The sequence below is a fragment of the Psammomys obesus genome, unplaced genomic scaffold (assembly GCF_907164565.1).
Source record: "Psammomys obesus unplaced genomic scaffold, mPsaObe1.curated_primary_1811, whole genome shotgun sequence".
NCBI lineage: Eukaryota > Metazoa > Chordata > Mammalia > Rodentia > Muridae > Psammomys > Psammomys obesus.
In genome coordinates this window covers 10406675-10420136 of record NW_026592548.1, presented here as the reverse complement: position 1 = coordinate 10420136, position 13462 = coordinate 10406675, and positions in this window count along the sequence as shown.

Genomic DNA, 13462 nt, shown 5'->3' with positions numbered 1-13462 from the left:
TATCATAAAGATGGCTGCCATCAAAAATGTGTCAAAAGTATTTCTATGAAATGTTGCCATGTGTGTATAGACGGGCACTTCACATGCTTCAATGTTTTCTGGAACACAGTGGAAAAAAGCAACACCACACGTTTTATAGCCAGAACATTAGTCAAAATCTCTGAGATAGTTTTTTAGAAACTAAGAGTTGAAAGTCTACTCAAGGCAATCCGTGAATAGTTCAGGATGGACAGAAGAAAAAATTCTATTTTAATTTGAGTATATGATTTGTAGAAATTTAATTTTTAAGTATTTTCTCAAATGAGGAGGCCTCCAAATATTACAAAAATTGATTGGAAAATTGTACCATTCATAAAAGGTTCTTAAAACGAGGCAAATAGAGCTGTGACGGTGGCAACCCATGAATCTCATGATCACATTCAATTTAAGGAGGACTTTTTACACGGCCCATGAATCCCCATGGTATGTTATGCTACTATCTTTATAATGGGGATCATTCAAAACATGGGGCAGAGATAACAAGTAACTTTTACCCAATGATTATCTAAAAATGGTGTGAAAGTGGGGGACCAGTCTTTTGACTTCAGAATTCTTATATGGAAATTAAATTGTCTCTAGAGGAGTCAGAATAAAATTTGTATAGTTTTACTTTTGTGTGAAAATCACATCAACTCCCTCTTGACGAAAACTGGTAGAGCAAAGAGCCAGATAAAGAGGGATAAACTGGAGGAAATATTTGACTTTTTTTAGATAAATGACAATAATGGATTATGACGCCATTTTGTAGGAGCAAGGCTCATTCTATATCCAGAGTACATATAAGTTATTCAGAGAATTTTAAATATCCAAGCAATGGGATAGCATATCGTCTTTAATAATAATTTTATTGATATGAGATCTGTGAAAAGGTGGCAAACTTTATTACGTAGTAAGAAAATAAATTGCCATGAAGGGCACAGATCTGATGACACAGAAGATAGAAGTTCATAAGTCAGAAATATAGGTATCTAGGAGATTTTTTTGAGTAGTTGTGTAACAAATACAGAATGATTTCTAGCTCTAGAAAGTTCACCTGTGACTATGTGTATCATAAAAAGTCATAAGATATATTTAATTTTCAAGCATAGTTATATGCATGATTGTTCAACTATACTGTTACATTATTATCTAATTACGAAAATTAAAAGTATAAACTGGTCAAATGCCTGAAAAGTCACGGAGAAACTGTGGTGGAGGTACTAGAGGAAACAAGAATTTTTAGGTGAGGGTTCTCAAACAAACAATGCTGTAGTAGAAGAAGTAAGGATGATTTCTCCCATAATAGGCTAGCCCTTGACTCTCTATTAAGTCTCTGACCATGCTTTAGTCAAGGACAACCAAATTCTATGCCATTCCTAAAGAAAAATGACAAAGTTTTCATGATACTTCTAGTGTTATAGCAGAAAAAAATATTACAGGTTTCTGACATTTTTTAAACACAGCTTTGAAGTAAAAGACTGACAACTGTTTCTTAAAAGATTCCAAATATAAAATCTGTTTATTGCTTTCTATTAACAATGAAACAACAACAACAAAAAAGCAGTTCTTCAAAGTCTGACTTTATGTAGCTTTATGAAAATTCAACACATGGCTTACAGTGAGCAAAACTTCATTAAATGGTTCTTTGGAAGACATGAAATATTCTGTCATTCATGGTACACCTATATAATATAAAGAAAAATTAATAGTGATATAAAGAAAAAATAGTGATGTAATATAAATAATATAATATAAAGAAAAAGAAGTAGTTAATAAAATGTTATCTATTTGTGGCTATAGAAATTATATATGTATATTTTCAACTTGCATAGAGTAAGGGCTCCTTAGCAATAGTAGTTTCATCATGACAAATACTCAGAATCATTTAAGTCATCTGAGAGATCAAACGTTTACTTTTATATCTCTATTATAATTTTCATTTTCCATAAATACTGAATGTGGTTAAGTAATTGTATCATATGTCATCTTTTATTTTATTTCATATTTACTTTTTTAAAATAATTTTATACATTCACTTGTATCCCAGTTGTAGCCCTCTCTGTCTTTCCCTCCCAATCCTCCACCCCCTCCCTCATCTCCTCCCTGCCCCCTTCTGAGTCCACTGAGAGGGGGAGTCCTCCTCTCCTTCTATCTGGCCCTAGCTTATCAGGTATCTTCAGGACGGTTGCAATGTCCTTATCTGTGGCCTAGCAAGGCTGCGCTTCCCTCAGCAGGGAGTGGAAGCTCATGAGTTCATGTCAGAAACAATTCCTGTCACCCCCACTAGGGAACCCACTTGGATACTGAGCTACCATGGGCTATGTCTAAGAAGGGGTTGTAGGTTATATCCATGCACGGTCCTTGGTTGGATAAACAGTCTCAGAGAAGACCCCTGTGCTCAGATATATTTGGACCTTGTGGGGTTCCTTGTCCCCACTAGGATATACTAATTCCTCCTTCCTTCATATGATTCCCTACACTCTGCCAAAGTTTTGGTTATGGGTCTCAGCATCTGCTTTTATACACAGCTAAGTAGAGTCTTTCAGGTGCCTTCTGTGGTAGGCTACTGTCCTGTTACTTGTTTTCTCCTATTTCCAATGTCCATCCCCTTTGTCTTTCTAAATGAGGATTGATCATCTTACCACTAATCCTTTTTCTTGTTTGTCTTCTTTAGGTGTACATATTTTAGTATGTTTATCCCACCTTATAGGTCTATATAAATGAGGATATACCATGTGTGTCTTTCTGCTTTTGGGATACTTCATTCAGGATGATTTTTTCTAGATCCCACCATTTGCCTGCAAATTTCATGATTTCTTTGTTTTTAATTGCTGAGTAGTACTCCATTGTGTAAAAATACCACAATTTCTGTATCCATTCCTCAACTGAGGGACATCTGGGTTGTTTCCAGGTTCTGGCTATTACGAATAAAGCTGCTACAAACATGGTTGAGCAAATGTCCTTGTTGTGTACTTGAAGATCTTTTGGATATATGCCTAGGAGTGGTATATCTGGATCTTGAGGTAGCACTATTCCTAATTGTCTGAGAAAGCACCAGATTGATTTACATAGTGGTTGTACCAGTTGACATTCTCACCAGCAATGGAGGAGGGTTCCCTTTTCTCCACAGCCTCTCCAGCATACATTATCTCTTGAGTTTTTGATCTTAGCCATTCTGATGGGTGTAAGGTGAAATCTCAGGGTCGTTTTGATTTGCATCTCTCTGATGGCTAGAAATGTTGAACATCTCCTTATGTGTTTCTCTGCCATTCTATATTCCTCTTCAGAGAATTCTCTGTTTAGCTCTGTTCCCTATTTTTTTAATTGGGTTACTTGAATTATTGCCTTTTAACTTCTTTAGTTCTTTATATACTCCAGATATCAGCCCTCTGTCAGATGTTGGGTTGGTGAGGATCCTTTCCCAATCTGTAGGCTGTCATTTTGTTCTAATGACAGTGTCTTTTGCTTTACAGAAACTTTTCAGTTTCATGAGGTCCCATTTATTGATTGTTGCTCTTAGGGCCTGTGCTGATGGTGTTCTGTTCAGGAAGTTGTCTCCTGTGCGAATGAGTTCTAGGGTCTTCCCTAATTTTTCTTTTAACCGATTTAGAGTATCTGGTTTACTTTTTTATTGAAAATAGATTCTTCTCACATACAGTGTACATCCCAACTACCGTTTCATGTCCAGCTACTCCTCGCAGCTCCTCCCACCTCCCTTCTTATCGGGATCCACAGCCACTACTTTCCCTTCAGAGAAAAGCAGGTCTTCAAAAGACAACAATCAAATCTGATAAACAAGATAAAATAAGACAAATCAAAAGCCTTCATATTGAGGTTGGAGAAAGCAACCCAAAATTGAGCAGACAAAGGAGTCAGAGATACACCAGCTCCCAGTGTTGGGAGTCCCACAAGAATACCAAGCTAACAGCCATATATGTAGGCAGAGGATCTGGTGCAGACTTCTGAAGACCCCTGCAGGCTTGCTGCTTCAGTCAGTGTGAGCCCATGTGAGCCCTGCTGAGTTGATTCAGTGGTCCATGCTCTCCAGGTAACCTCCATTCCCTAGGCTTAGGCTCCTGCAACCTTTTCTCACCATACTCCACAGGGGTTCTGATCTCTGAGGGCTATGAGTCAATTGAAACTTCAAATTTAGACTTTCTCTCCACTTAATGGTTGGTATGGTTCTCTGCATCTACTTCCATATATTGCCGGAGGAAGCATCTCTGATGACAACTGGACAAAGTATGGATCTATGACTATAGCAGAATACCATCAGGAATTATTTCATTTATCTACATGCATGGATGGATAGATGGATGCATGGATGGATGGATGGATGGATGAATGGATAGATGGATGGGGGCGGTGCTTGGGCAGGTTGGTTGGTGAATGGTGGATGGATGGATGGATGAATGGGTGTGTGGGTGGATGGATGGATGGGTACACACATACATACTTACATACATTCATACATACATTTTTTGGCCAGTTTTGTTTACTTATTCTTTTAAGATGTAGAGCCACTTAAGTAATTAGCATTCTCCCAATGTGATAACTGATTGACAATTACTTTTCACGTAACATACTGAGAGTGCACTACATAGACTTTGAAAGACATTAATTGACATTTTTGATAATACATAGTTCAGTCCCCCAAACTTGAGAAGATAATTTTAAATCCCAAAATTCTATTTGTGTTCCAAATTACTGTAGGGCAATGATTTTAATGAAATGCAGGACTTGTAAGTTGTTTGAAAAGTTGGTGATCACTCCACAAGTATTTCTCAACATAGGTGTAGAATGTGGACAAATGTAGGAAAGTGTTTTGACAACACAATGGTGTCTGAAGTACAGTTTTCTGAATAAACTCCAAAAATTGAAAAGGAATGTTTTGTCATCTGCTTCTTCTTGAACTTATTGCTAACAACTATGATATACAAATAAAATTGTAGCTTCTTACCATTGAGTAGTCTGAGATCCAGTTAAGTTAACTGTAGTTTTAGACTTTTCAAACAATTAAAATATATCCCTTGTAATTTCTGACCCCAGGTTTTTAAAAAAAAAATATTGACTGCTGCAAAGAAGAAATGCCATCAAATATAGAAATTATAAATAAGCAAATATTTATTTTTCAAAAATATATATCTTTAAAATTTTTTGATAGGCATGTTAGCACAAATCTCTAATCCCAGCACTGGATAGTGGAAAGAACTGGGTCAAGTAGATCTCTTAGAGTTCCAGGCTTCTCTGATTTGCCAAGAGTTTCAGACCAACCATGTTGAGACTCTGTCTTAAAACAAGAATAAAAAGTACAGTTACTTCTATTTGTTTTTGTGGTGGGTTAGGTACATAGCACGCTTGCGTTAATTAGAGGACAGCTCGCAGCAGTCATCTCATTCTGTTGACCAAGTGTATCCTAGCAATAGAATACACAGCATCAGACTTGGCCGAAAGGGTGAGTTATCATGTCTGCCCATAGATGGGTTTCTAATGGTTTGTTACAATCCAAGTGCCAAACCTAGTAAATTACCTCAGTTATGTGTCATTCCTTATTTATCATCTATCATTATCTATATTTTTATTCATCTCTATCTTGAAATTCTAAAAGCAATATAAGCCATAATAAAAAGTTTTTTACACACACACACACACACACACACACACACACACACAGAGAGAGAGAGAAAGAGAGAGAGAGAGAAAGAGAGAGAGAGAGAGAGAGAGAGAGAGAGAAGAGAGAGAGAAGAGAGAGAGAGAGGGAATATTCTCCAGGACCAAACTTCATAGAACTCCATAGCTAATTGTGTCACCTGGAAATATGAATCAACAACATAATCAGAGGCATAATCAGAAGAGGACTATCTCTGACATGAACTCAATGGCTGGCTCTTTGATCACCTCCCTCTGAGGGGGGATCAGCCTTATCAGACCATAGAGGAAGACAATGTAGCCACTCATGATGATATTTCATAGGTTAGGGTCAGATGGAAGGGGAGGAGGACCTCCCCTATCAGTAGACTTGGGGATGGGCATGGGAGGAGATGAGGGAGGGTGGAATTGGGAGGGGATGAGGGAGGGAGCTACAGCTGGGATACAAAGAAAGCAGCTTTATTTGTAATAGCCAGAAGCTGGAAACAACCCAGATGTCCCTCAACTGAGGAATGGAAACAGAAATTGTGGTACATCTACACAATGGAATATTACTCAGCAATAAAAAACAAGGAAATCATGAAATTTGCAGGTAAATGATGGGAACTGGTAAAGATCATCCGGAGTAAGCTATGCCAGAAGCAGAAAGACTCACATGGTATATACTCACTCATATAGACATATAATATATGATAAACCTACTAAAGTCTGTACACCTAAAGAAACTAATCAAGAGGGAGGACTCTTTTTAAAATGCCCAATTCCTATCCAGAAAGCCAAAGAGGACGGACATCAGAAGAAGGAGGAAACAAGGAACAAGTCAGGAGCCTGCTACAGAGGGCCTCTGAAAGGCTCTGCCCTGCAGACTATCAAAGCAGATGCTGAGACTTATGGCCAAACTTTGGGCAGAGTTCAGGGAATCTTATGAAAGAAGTGGGAAATAATACGATCTGGAGAGAACAGAAACTCCACAAGGAAAGCAACAGAACCAAAAAAATCTGAGCACAGGGGTCTTTCCTGAAACTCATACTCCAACCAAGGGCCATTCATGGATTTAGCCTAGGAGCCCTGCACAGGTGTAGCCCATGACAGTTCAGTGTCCAAGTGGGTTCCATAGTAATGGGAACAGGGACTGTCTCTGACATGAACTGATTGGCCTGTTCTTTGATCACCTCCCCCTGAGAGGGAGCAGCCTTACCAGGCCACAGAGGAAGACAATGCAGCCACTCCTGATGAGACCTAATAGACTAAGTTCAGAAGGAAGGAAAAGAAGACCTCCCCTATCAGTGGACTTGGGGAGGGGCATGCATGCAGAAGGGGGAGGAAAGACTTTGGGAAGGGAGGAGGAAGGGAACTACAGGGGGGATACAAATTGAATAAAGTATAACTAATAAAGAATTTTAAAAAATAAATAAATTTAAAGGAAGTTAAATTGACAAGTGTGTCCATTTATATAGAAATTTTCTATTTTTTAAAAATCAATTCATTTATTCATCTGACAACTTGACTTTACTATAAGTTTATACATATATGTATGAATGTTCTGTACGTTTACATATATGTGCATATACATATACATCATATACATATACTAGAAGTGTAGAAGTCTATAAGGCTTACTGTATGGCAGGCAGTCATATAACAAGACCAGTAAAGTAAAGAAATAGGCCTATACCTCTGTCTTATGGAGGTCAGAATCCAGAGGTGGACACTTTGATTATAAATAGGAGGTATAGAGGATACAGGAGCAATTCAAGGAAAGGAAAGAAAATAATTGAATTATTTTATATAAAAAATTTAATTCAATACATTTAAAAATGGCAAATAACCCTATATCTTAGTATGGATCCACTCACTCTCACTGGTTCCGTAGCTGCCTTTACTGCTTATATCCTAACTCTCACTGGTTCCATAGATGCCTTTACTGCTTATACCATTGTGAATATACTATTTCTGTTTTTGTTTATTTGTTTGTTTGTTGATGCAAGGTTTCTCTTTGTAGCCATGGCTGTCCTGGACTCCCTTTGTAGGCCAAGCTGCTCTTGAACTTAGAGATCCTCCTGCCTTCTGAGTGGTGGGTGAATATAATATTTTCTCTTGCTTAACTTTCTCAGCTTATGCTGAGTGAAGTCTCTGCTCCCACTCAATGGATTATAGGCTGCAATTAGGGTGGCTGGTCTAGGCTTTTCTTCCCTGCTTCCTTCTTCACACAGGAGGTATCCCCTTGCCTTCTTGCTGCATCCAGCTCACATGATGTCCACCACCTTCAACTTCTATCTCTCTCACAGTCTCTTCCCTGGAGTGCTTTGCTTCTCAGACGTCTTGGAATCAAACTCATTTTTAGCTTCTGGAAATCATCTTGATCAAGCGAGTAGTCCCATGATCCTTCCTTTTCTTCAGTTTACTTGATCATCCTTAGTATGTAGCATGTAGCAACGGCATTAAGAAACACTAAAACTTCCAGTATTTACTGTTCTCCCCTCTTCTGGAATACTGATTCCGTTCAACCATGAGAGCATTCTGTACTGAGGCATTTCCTTATAAAAAATGCTGCTGAACTCAATATGGGCATAATGAGTATTTGAAGACTGAATGAACAAACAAATGGGGAAAAAAGTGAATGATCAGTTTTTTGGCCATTGACCTGTTTTGTTTTGTTTTTTTTGTTTCATTAAAATATTAAACAAATATAAATAATTCTATCCATTTAACAAACATTTTATTAACCCACTGTTTTCCTTTATGAATAAAAAAACATGTACTGTGTTTAAATACAGTTATATTTAATATGTGTTTAAATATAATCATACTGTTCGGTCTTTATGAAAAATTCTGGAATGTTGATTTTTTTTAAAATTAAACAATTATCCAGCCAGTATTGGATAGTAGGAAAAGATCTATTATTTCTAAAGAATCTGCATATTCAAAAAAATGATATTCATTTGAGAGGTCAACTTAATTATTAAACTTTAAAATTCACTCAACCTATTTTGGGTTCATTTCCCTGCTTTTAGTCATGGTTTGAGTTCAGTTCAATTTTATTAGGCTTTCTCTAGTCAAAATTCTTCAGTATAATGTGTTTAGGTAAGAAACACAAAAGTGAGTTTTAATGTGTATAATGTATGAGCCTTGGAAAAAAGTTTTAAATCTCAAGTCTAAAAATCCAATAACTTTTTAAAAGAACACTAACAGGAAACGTAAATAAGCCACCCAGTGTGATCCATCTACTACCTTTTGACTGGGAAGTGGATTAAAAGCTTAAATTATTGCTGAAGTTATCTACGTTAAAAAGAATCAAACCTCAGAGCTGAGAGCAATCCAGCTCTGGTGTCAGCAGCACTTTTTCCCAGGGAGCTAATCTATGCAAAGGGTATTTATCATTTAAACAGTCCTACTGCAAACCCAAGATGACGTTATGGTGCCAAAAGAAAGAACTTCTGACAGTTAACTCAGAAGAAGGAAAGAGTGAAGGAGGCCATTCGCATTTAGCTCACATTTTAAAATAAAGAGAACATTCCAAATTTGACATCAACCCTCCCCCTCCCCCTCTTTTTCTCTAAAGCACTGCTTTAGTTTAGAAAGAATTTAAAATTGACATTTAAATGGTGGTGGGGCAATTCTCTTTCTCCACCATGCAGGATGGTCTCTGGAAATGTACAATTATGCTGTCATCTCCAGCACTCCGCATTGGACAGAGTTTAATTATTAATGTGTTTCCCTCAGAGAATGACTCGATCATGTCACAACTCTAGACAAATACAGCAATGCAAAATCATAAAATATTCACTTGAATACTGCTGAAGTGACAGGAAGTTAATTCTATGAACACTTTTGGTATTACCAGAAAATTAGTTTCAAATGCATAAGACTGAAATAAATGTGTTCATAATTTGCTCATTTTGCAATCAGTCGGTGTCTTTTTATAAATGTTACAAGTATTCAACACGGCTTTTTGATGAAGAGGACAGCTAATGTAATGTATTATTTGTAGACAATGTTTTACTTGTACACAGCAGGGAGTGAAGAATTACTCCCTCAAAAATATTTAAACTCCAGTAACATTCTGCTACTTGTCATTTTGTTGAACTGAAGGAGTGCTATCAAAAAAATAAATAAAAACATTGTTTTATAAAGACCTTGTTACTAAGAAATAGTAACAGGATTTTAAGCTTTAGTTTTAGATAACTGCTCCATCTTATATCTAAAAGCTAGAGATAATGACTAATATCTTAACACTATTTGTTGGCCAACATTGAACAAATATGAAGCTTATGATTTCTAGAAACTAGAAGAAGTCCTCAATGAAATATTCCCTGTTCTGTGTTGGCCTAATGAAGTCAGAACAGTACATAGCTGCAACTGATTTTATTCTGATTCTCAAAGCTGCTCAACTGAAAGATTCCTTAAAGGTAAATTCTTCTATCATTAATCACTATCAATTACATGACACAAAAGCTCTGTGCATACATTATTTGATATATAAGCAAATAAATAGAAAATTAAAAAGAATAATTCTCACTAAAACATCAATAAGAAATTAAATTAATCAGTATATGGTAAATACACTCCACAATTAAAACACTTTTAAACCCTACTCTTAATGATGTGGGTGAAAGTGGGTTTATTACCTCCAGATGCTTTTTGGTCTTCTAAAATTTTAAACTTTAAATGGCCCAAATGTGCTGTGACTTTATAACTCTGATCCAATCTAAGCTACCAAGACATCTCTTAACACTGTGACCTTCTTGGAGGGCCATTGTAACTGATGGTAATTTTTCAAGAAAGCCTAAGACTCTGGCAGAAAAACCACATTCTTAGTAGCATCATGAGTTTTAACTTCTTTTTCTCCTAATGAAACCTTCTACTTTGGATGACCATACTCTGAATTTATTATTAGAAACCAAAGAAATTTAATTCACACAATTCTATACAACAGTAGATGTTTTGACAGTGTCCTACTATAATAATTTTTGTCTTTTAAACAAATAAAATGAATTTATTATAACATCCAGATTTTCTAGACCTCACAAATGCTTATTTTATATGTCTATTGCAATATGACAAAAATAAAATAATTAGTATTGGGCATACCTTTTACCTTGTCTCCAAAGATGAGATAATAAAATAATAAGAGAATACAGTTATTAGTGAATCATAAGCAATTTTTTTAATCATTTTAAAAGTATAGGACATGATTTCATTCACTATGTCATAAAGTTATTCTTTAAGGTAAAAAATTGCACAGGAACTTTGATTTAAATATGATAGCATAAATACAAAGGACAAAAGAGCACAAAGCCAGAGACATTTTAAACATGAAAAAAAGATTGGATATTTTCCAAGTTTGTGCTGTAATATAATTTTTACAAGTTAATTCTCTGCATATTAACTTTATGTGCACAATTTTATGAATGCTTATTTATATGGCCAGTAAGAGCTGTGATATTTAGGTATCAGTTCTTGAAAACAAGTATCAAGCCAGGTGTGGTGGCTCACACCTTTAATCCTACCACTCTGGGAGGCAGAGGCAGCTGTGAATTTGAGGCCAGCCTGGTCCACAGAGTGAGTCCAGGACAGCCAATGCTACACAGAGAATCTCTGTCTTGAAAAACAAACAAACAAAAAGAAAAAACAAATATCAAAGAATTTTTCTGCCCTCAATTAGGATGGGATATGTAAAAAAAAAAAAAAAAAAAAAAAGAAAACAAACAAACAAACAAAAACCTCAACATAGATATCAGAATATGACTGAATGTGAAAGGAGGCATACAGTTTAAATATTATGAAGTTTAAATGAAAGGACAGGAAATTCTAGCAGATAAAGTCAATTGTGGAAGAATGCACCAATAATGCAACTTTGACTAGACAAAATTGTAGAAGGAATATCTGGTGTCTTGTATGGACAAAGCAATAAAAGACCTATAGCTTATAGGGAAAAGTAGAATGGAATGTGGGACATCTGGTATGCAGAAAGGATTCCACGATAGAGCAGACATGGGAGAATCAGCCAGGAAGACAAGGAAGAGGATAGTAACCAGCCACGCAGCAGAATGTAGATAATAATAGATCATAGATGAGCTAGCCAGAGAAGAGCCTAGCTATATGGCTTAGGTAGTTGTAAATATATTTTGAGCCTCATGAGTTTTTTTTCCAGGAGAGTGGACCTGGCAGGAAAAACCTCTTCACAAAATTTTCAGTAGATATGTACGGACATAGTGCCAGATATCATGTTAGTAATGGCACTATTACCAAAATATGGCATAAATTCAAAACCGAGAGTCTTCACTTGAGTCTGGAATCACAGGCAGCATCTTCTGTCACTATTAATTTGCATTTCTGTGTTGACAGATGCAGTTATTTACTACATTAGTAGAAAAAGCAAGAATTTTGTTTATACTGCTTTGTGCGTTTCTTGTCTTTAGTAACTCTTAAAACCACTCCAGGCAGAGGCACTGTTTGAATTTTATCTAGAAAATGAACAAAACACACACAAGTACATCTAGTGAGTGTAATTATCTATAGTTAAAAACACTATATTATCAATGAACCATACTTGTTTCTTGGGACCTCTATTTCTATTTGTCTTCATGGTAAGTCTATATCTCTGGATTTAGTTATATTCTAATTAATTAGTTAGTCAGTCAGTCAGTCAGTTAGTTAGTTAATTAGTTTTTACTGTTTCTAACATTTTGCCTTGTCAACCCTCCATGTAACTACCCTTAATATATCATCAGAAAAAAAATTGAATGAGCTAACACATCACTGGAAGAAAATGAAACCTCATTAATTGGTGTTTTCTTTATAAACTTATCTATCAAGCTGCTTTTTAAATATGTTTATTTTGTTTGTCTATTAAATAGTTCAAAGTTATTTCTCTGATATTGTCCCATATCTACCCTGCCTATTCTGAGCTCTTCAAGTTAAATCCCACTTCATTCTCTTACTCACTCAAATGAAAATATGAAGTTCCATTTTTGATTACTCTTTTACATACATCTTTTTGCCAGATTATTAGGATGCTAACTGCCAGATCTAGCCACAGCCTGATCATGTATCACTAGTCTTCCTTGTCCTCATCTTTGTCTTATAGCTGTTCTCCTTGTTGTCTCTGGCTTTGCTTTCCTTCAGTTAGTTGTCAATTGTTGTCTGTGTTAAAATATAAATCAGATTTTAATCTTTTCTTCCACAACTACGTAAAACACCCATTTCTCTCTGAATAAGAGCCCAAATCCCTGGCTCTTTCTGTGTACTGAATGTTTATCTCAGAAACTTACGTTTTCTGCTTGTGGAGGTACATCGTGTGGCCAGAGAATCTGTAATACAGTTATTCGATCCAACATCAATCTATGTTTTTCTGTGAAGGTACTTTGATGTGATTAGCATCTGAAGTCATAAGGTTCTAGTAAAGGGGATTTCCCTGGATAATCTAGGGATGACCTAGACACTTAAAAAGATGGAAGAGCAGTATTGAGCTTTCCCATTAAAAAAAAAAAAAATTCTGCCTGTGGATCTCACATCAGCTCCATCCTAACACGTACCAAAATAGCCTTCCCTACAGATACGTGGAGCTCCCTAAGCTTGTAGTAACAGGAGACCACTCAATCATTTCACTCTTGATTATGCTATTCTCCTTGCTCTATCCTCTAGATAGAGCTCCTGTGTGGAGCTAAAGAGATGCAACTTAGAGGAGTAAAAACTACTCAAGGAATTCCCCATCTCTTGATCAGTGTGTACACTTATTTCATATGCCCTTCTGTTTAAAGATGCCTTTCCAATTATATGCTTTTGAGTTTTG